The following is a 7,005-nucleotide window of genomic DNA, read 5'->3' as shown; positions in this document are numbered from 1 at the left end:
GCTGCTACTTGAAATGCTTCATTGATAACAAGACTTTCAATGAAATTTCTATTAGTAAAAATACTAAGATTACTACTTTCAACATCAATATTAAATTGAGTTATACCTTCAGCAAGGAGATCGTGAATAATCACTTGCAATTCCTGGACTTGGGTAATAACAGACTTGCTATCTACCATTTTGTAGTCCAAAAACTTTGCAGCAACAAACTTTTTCAACCCGGCATCTTCGGTTTTGTATTTCTTTTCAAGCGCAGTCCACAGTTCCTTTGACGTTTCCACGCCACTGTAGACGTTATACAAAGCATCCTCCAGCCCGCTTAGAATATAATTCTTGCACAAAAAATCTGAATGCTTCCACGCCTCAATCACGAGAAAGCGTTCAGTTTCTGGAGTTTCGTCGGACAGCACAGGAACATCTTCCTTGATGAACTTCTGGAGACTTAGAGTAGTCAAATAGAAGAACATCTTTTGCTGCCAGCGCTTGAAATCAATCCCGAAAAATTTTTCGGGTTTCTCCGCCGGTGCCAATACTGCCGGTGTCGTTCGACTTGTTGAGGCATTGGCAGTCACCATTGGAACATCTTGGTTCTCATTTTCATTAGTCATTTCTGTAAAAGAATGACACAAACGTTAAAATCACGTAGATTTTAATAGAGTACAAAACCACAAAGGTTTTACTCTTCCAGAAACAGTAAGTACAAATACAGAAATCAAATTAAATTCCTTAAGCTTGTTAGTAGACTGTATTTGTAAAATAATTCTGGAAATATAAATGAGTATAAACAGAAATGAACATAAACAGAAATGACATAAAACCAATTCGAGCCCACTGAATTCACAGTGTTTCCTTAAGGAATTTAATCCCCTCCTAGTACCCAAGGTTATGGATTATTTCCTCCCAGGATAGAACGAATTACACACAGGTGTAGTGGTACTTCAAACCCCAGTGTTTCAGCGAACACAAAGTTCGGTAGCAAATCATACTTACTTTTTGCTTTGTTTGATGCTAAAAGTATGCAGAAGAAGGAGAAGAAACTCAGAAAATCGTAGTGAACTTCTGAGCAGAATAGTGTTGTATTTATATAAGCAATTGCTCTTCTTCTAGCTCTTAAAGAGTTGAGAAGAAGGCAAGCCTCGCGCCGCCGTCGTCGTCGCTCGCTCAGCTCGGCTTCGGCTTCGGATTCGGATTCGGATTCGGATTCGGATTCGGATTTGGATTTGGTCAAATGATCGATTGATTGATTAACTTTTTGGACCAAATTTATTTGTTAATAGTAAAATATTAACAGAAATGTCATTAAATATTTGTCTTAATAACAAAATATTAATATTAAATATTAATATTAAATCCAATCCGTTTTTTCTGTTTTGGTAACAGAAAAGTAACTACCCTCTTCAATTTTCCCTCTTTATTATTGAGTAAATGGCCATTTATGTAATGGCATTTATGCTGTGGGCGTTTTGCATAAACAACTATTCTGAAGAGTTGCACCTCTTCAGATTTCAGCCTAACTTTGGCTAACCCATAAAAAACCTCTTCCTCTTCCAATATGAGACAATGCCCATTTGCCAAGGGGGGGAACTTAAAATTTCACTCAAAAATTTTATTTCCCTCCATTTCTCATTCACCCTCTTTTAAGTATTTAATATATTAATTAAACACATCCAAAACCCAACACAACCTTGAAATAATATCTTAAACGATAAAATTATAAAAAAGTTTAAGAAATATTTATAAATTACATCACATTAAATGTGATAAGTATATTTATGTATTAAATATATTTAACATTTCTATACATGTAATGTCGGGTTAGTTTATTTTCGGTTTGACTTTTTTATGTTAAAACCAAACCAAACTAATTATGGTTGGTTTTTTTTTTCAACACCAAACCAAATCGAAACGAACCATAATTGAATTTGTTTTTCGGTTTGACTCAGATTATCGGTTTGATATAGCTTGTTGTTGTCTTTTGTACACCCCTAAGTCATAGTTTGATGATGGTAAAACAAAATAACTTCAGTCCTCCAAGGAGTAATATTTAGGCGTAGATGATGGTAAAACAAAATAACACGTGGTATTTATGGTTTGCAAATACTCATATAAGTTTTACAATATACTCAAATCAGGGCTAGGAACCCTCACCTTATCGTTACACACTATTGCTGTGATCTTAACAGGAGGGATCTTTGCAAATAGGAGTATAGCCGTAAAACAATAATATCTAGCCCTAATATCTCAATTAATAATATCTCACTATTAAACAGTGAGGATAAAAAATTAATAAATGATTTTTTATTAAAATCTCAGATTTTTTTGTAGAAATAATTAATTACCCTAAACTACTAATATTTAAAGTCGGAAATAGTATTAAATAATATGTAAAAACTCATATCATGTACTTATTATTCTGATAAATTGACCCATTATAAGTTTTCTATTTTACTTTTCAATTTATGTTACAACATTTGATTTAATATGAAATTTTAGAATATGTGAAAAATTCATGTTATGCACTATTGGTTTAATATATTGACTCATCACTAGTAAAAAATAATAATTAGTGACAGTAAAATTGTGTAGCTAAACAGAAAATTTATCGCTAACTCAATTTAGCAACAAATTAACGATAGATTATTAAAAAAAATTATTAATTGTGAGCGAGTTGGTAATAAATTAGCGATGAAGTTTGTAGCTAATTTTTATTTTTATGAAGTGCATTAAAGTAATTCCTTTATTTCGATTGAAGTTGGGGGTGGGGGTGGGGGGGGGGGGCCTTTTGAGTTTTGTATTAAAACAGATTAATTAAGTAAATGTAGTAGTACCACAAATTTGTATTCAAAATGAAAATTTGGGGGCAAGAATGGGGAATGTAGCAGAGGAAAGGAACAGGAGGGGAAGGCACCAATCCCGGAAGAGGCACGTGAAAATATGCATGAGGACCACGAATTATCATGCACGCATGCATTTGTCTTAGATTTTTAACTAAATCACAGCCGTTGAAATTAGGAGTTACATGGGGATTCGGCTAGTTAGCACGCCCAAATATCCAAAAAGAATACACAAGTCATCACCAATGTTACTACGGAGAGATAAAGTATTTCTTCATTTTTAATTAGAAGTTTCGGATTCGAACTTTGGACGTAAACTGACCTTTGTTATGGAGCGATCTAACCTCAAATATAAAATTTTCGATATTAATTTTAATTTAGTCGGATCTCAAAATGAATATCAAACACGGGACAAGAAACCAAAAAGAAGTTTTTGTAAGAAAGAGCAGGAGTAGAGGTGGATCCAGGATTTAAACCCTATGGGTTCGGCTTTTAAAGTTTCTAGTATTGAACCCATTATATTTTAAAGTTATGAGTTCATATTTATTATTTTTGTAATTATAAAATTTTACTCCGCATCGAAAGTTATGAGTTTAATTGAACCCGTCGGTAATAGGCTTGGTCCGCCCCTGGGGCCAAGGCAGTAGCGCAGCTTTCTATGGTCCTTTGGAACTTAAACTCGCCGCATTCCCTGCACTATTATTCCCTTCCCTATTTATACTTTCTACAATCTCCTTCTCCCCAACACCGTTGATTTTCCTCCACGTGTTTATTATATATACTGCTTGTGGGTCCCTGATCATTTCCTCTTGGATTTTAGGCGGTGGATCGGTGACGCATCTTGATTTCGTGACGTGGAAATTACGGATGGATTTGAATATTAGTACGAGTAGTTACTCTTTGTGGGGGTATTTGTTTTTAGCTTTTCATAAAAACAAAATTTTCAACCAAACACGAGAATTCCCAAAGCTGACCTTTCCTTGAACTTTTTTCAAAGCAAACACCGCCATTTTAATGTTCATTCGCAGATTGATTTTTCATTTCTCTAAAACATCAAATTTACCTGATAAAATTTTACCGGAATAGCCGGTCATTTGTACTGTTCACTTTTTCTAACTATATATATAATGGACGGCTATTTAAATTAATTCTTCTAAAAAATTTCGTGAGTTCTAATATAGTGAATTGTATGAGTTCTCGTCAAAAAACTTACATAAATAGTAGGGAAGAATACTTTTATTTAGTTAGCTATATATTAATTGCTAATATATCATATCATTGCGAGTTAAAATACTTGAAACAATAATTTGAACACTTAATTAAAAAGAATTTTTGAATCAAGTCAAGTGCACTAAGTACAAATTAATTATAAATTATATTTTTAGTGATTATTTGATAAATGATTGGAAATTCCTCATAAGAAAAATATTCGATTAATTAAGTACAAAAGCAACAATATTATATAAATTGAAATAAATAGACTACTAACTTTATACCAGCAATTTAGTCAATAATACGACAAATCAAATGTAGTGTACAAGAAGTTTAGGTGAATACTTTAGAAGCGATTAGCTTAAGATTTAAAATTAATGTCCTAAACCAACTTCTGTATATTAACTTTGTGAAGATTAATTCATAAAGAAAATTTAATCTGTTGAATTTTCTACTATTTAGTAAATTGTATTTCTTTTTCATGATTGAGGTACTAGAGTGGTAGCGTAATTGCCGAATAAATATGATTATAATGATGATTTTAATATATTTAATAATTAACCGTGAAAAGAAAAAGAATAATATTAGCAGCCAAAACTAAAAGTAGTGGAGTACTATTAAGTTAATAATAGTGCTGAGAATGAAAGTAATGCCATTATTGAAAGCAATAATTTTACCTTAGTCTCATTATTGAAAGTAATGCCAATTTAGCATGCTCAATTATTGAAATCTTTAAATAATTAGGGGCCGAAACTCTAGCAGAAAAAGTACGACCAAAGACAAATCTTGTTCTAGAAAAAGGAAAAACAAAAATGAAAAGTGCACTGAAAACAAATTAAGGAAATTGAACTCAATTACCTAGTCAAACTGTCTTAGACAATTGGACATCTTTTCCTAATAGTACTCCCTCATGTCCAAAATAAGTAATTTTTTAGCTTTTTTTCTTGTGGTCCTAAAATAAGTAATTTTTCCAGATTTCACGAATGAATTAATTATTTTTTTCTACATTATCCTTGGAGTAAATAGTGTTGGAATATGTGTTAGGAGTGTTTATGTGAGATAGTAAAGGTTAATATGGTCAATTCCATTGCTAATTAATGCTAAAAGGTAGAATTCTTAATCTGTGTGAAAACATCCAAAAAATCACTTATTTTGGATCGGAGGGAGTAACAAACAAGATTTGCACCGAAAGTAGTAAAAACTAATCCATTCGTCCTCCAAAATAAGTCTCGATTAAACAGGAATCCACAAGGGTCCATGCATTAAATAACATTAAATGGCGATAAAATGTAAACAACGGAGAAGATTCACCAATTTTGAGTGAGGCGGATCCTCTATCATTTGATAAAGATGAATGATAGACGAATACAAGAATCTTAGGACCCTTTTCGGATGGATGAGAAGTGTGGAATAACAGTTCATCTAATCTCTTTAGAGAGATGTGCTTTTATTTTTCTAGAGATACAGAGTCTGGCCCCCCCCACCCCCCCTCCCTAGAGAAGTCCTCTCTTAATATTTATAAGGGATATGCCTATAAAACCCTAAAAAAGTACAATTAGTCAATAGAATATTCCCTTTGAAGATTCCAAAGCTAAACTAGCCGTTACATCTATCTGTACCGCTTGACTTCGACCTTGTTGATGATCACTGCTCGACCTCGACCTTATTGATCAATGCTCGACCTCGGCCTTATTGATCACTGCTCGACCTCGGCCAGACAGCTCAATTCGATTCAGATGTTACTCATGACAATAGTCTCCGCATATCGAATTTCTCTGATTAAATTTTGACCAATACAAGTAGAACTTAAAGACACATCTTAAACGAATTTCCTTAAAAAGATCATTGTAGGAATTAATAGAAAGAAATATACTACGCGTTAGTTGAGTCTTTTTTAATTTTTGCTTATTGAAGATTTCAATACAGACTGAACTTATTGAAAGATTCAATATAGACTAAAATAGGTCGATAGCAGTGAAGGGAGTTTATTAAAGAAGGTGCAAGTATTCAATGAAATAATTGCAGTATACAAGCTAATTCGAATACTATCTGTATGGGTCAAAATCTGACCATGGGTTAATCATTCCTAAGAGGAATGATATGGGGTCGACCAAGTCGTAGTCGTGCCCCCAAGGCAAGATGGCAAAGGACACCTTTTTTCGCCATTGCCATCGTCGGGGCAAGACCGTAAGAAAGCTTACGTCGCGGAACCAGTGTAGCGGTCAAGCAATTGAAAGAAGGCGTGGTATCGAGAAAGTACGTTGGTCAAAGACCATTGGACAAATGTGGAAGCTGCTAATATAAATAGGTAGCTAAACCCAAAAGAAGGGGGAGGAGAATCAAGAGAACCCCCGAGGGAAGAACAACTCCTTCACTCTTTTTTTATTACTCCCATGTTCATGATACGAATCGGTTATAGATATGAGCTTATCACATGGTTGATGTATAATTATTGTATGAAGAAATATTATCCGTGATTCTTCTTCTTCTTCTTCATTTTAGCTAAGATTTACCTTCTTTAATTCTAATTATTAGTTCGACAATAGGGTTTTATACTTTTTTGTTCAAACATTTTTGGCGCCGTCTGTGGGGATTTTTTAGCCAAATTTCTTAGTTTCCTTCAGATCTAGAACCGGCGAAACGCCGCCACCCACTTGAAAGAGCGGTAAATAAATCGTCGAAGACGACAATACTAAACCAGGTCAGGCTGCCATATAAGAGCAGAAGTTACAACCAATACCTCTGCAAAACCCACATCTCGCCAATAGCGATAGGGTTGGCACGACACGCATACGCTCGAAATAGGATCATGGTCATCTGGCATGGCCACATCCCCATTCGACGCATCTTAATTACCTATATCAACCTATATTAGCCCGTATTCCTAACCTTTATGAAAGGACGGGAGCTTACAGCGCGGCCCTAGTGGGATGGGTACACATATTGGCCCATGTCCCTT

The sequence above is a fragment of the Nicotiana attenuata genome, unplaced genomic scaffold, assembly GCF_001879085.1.
Source record: "Nicotiana attenuata strain UT unplaced genomic scaffold, NIATTr2, whole genome shotgun sequence".
Taxonomy (NCBI): domain Eukaryota; kingdom Viridiplantae; phylum Streptophyta; class Magnoliopsida; order Solanales; family Solanaceae; genus Nicotiana; species Nicotiana attenuata.
The sequence above is the reverse complement of the archived record's forward strand: the minus strand, read 5'-3'. Positions refer to the sequence as shown.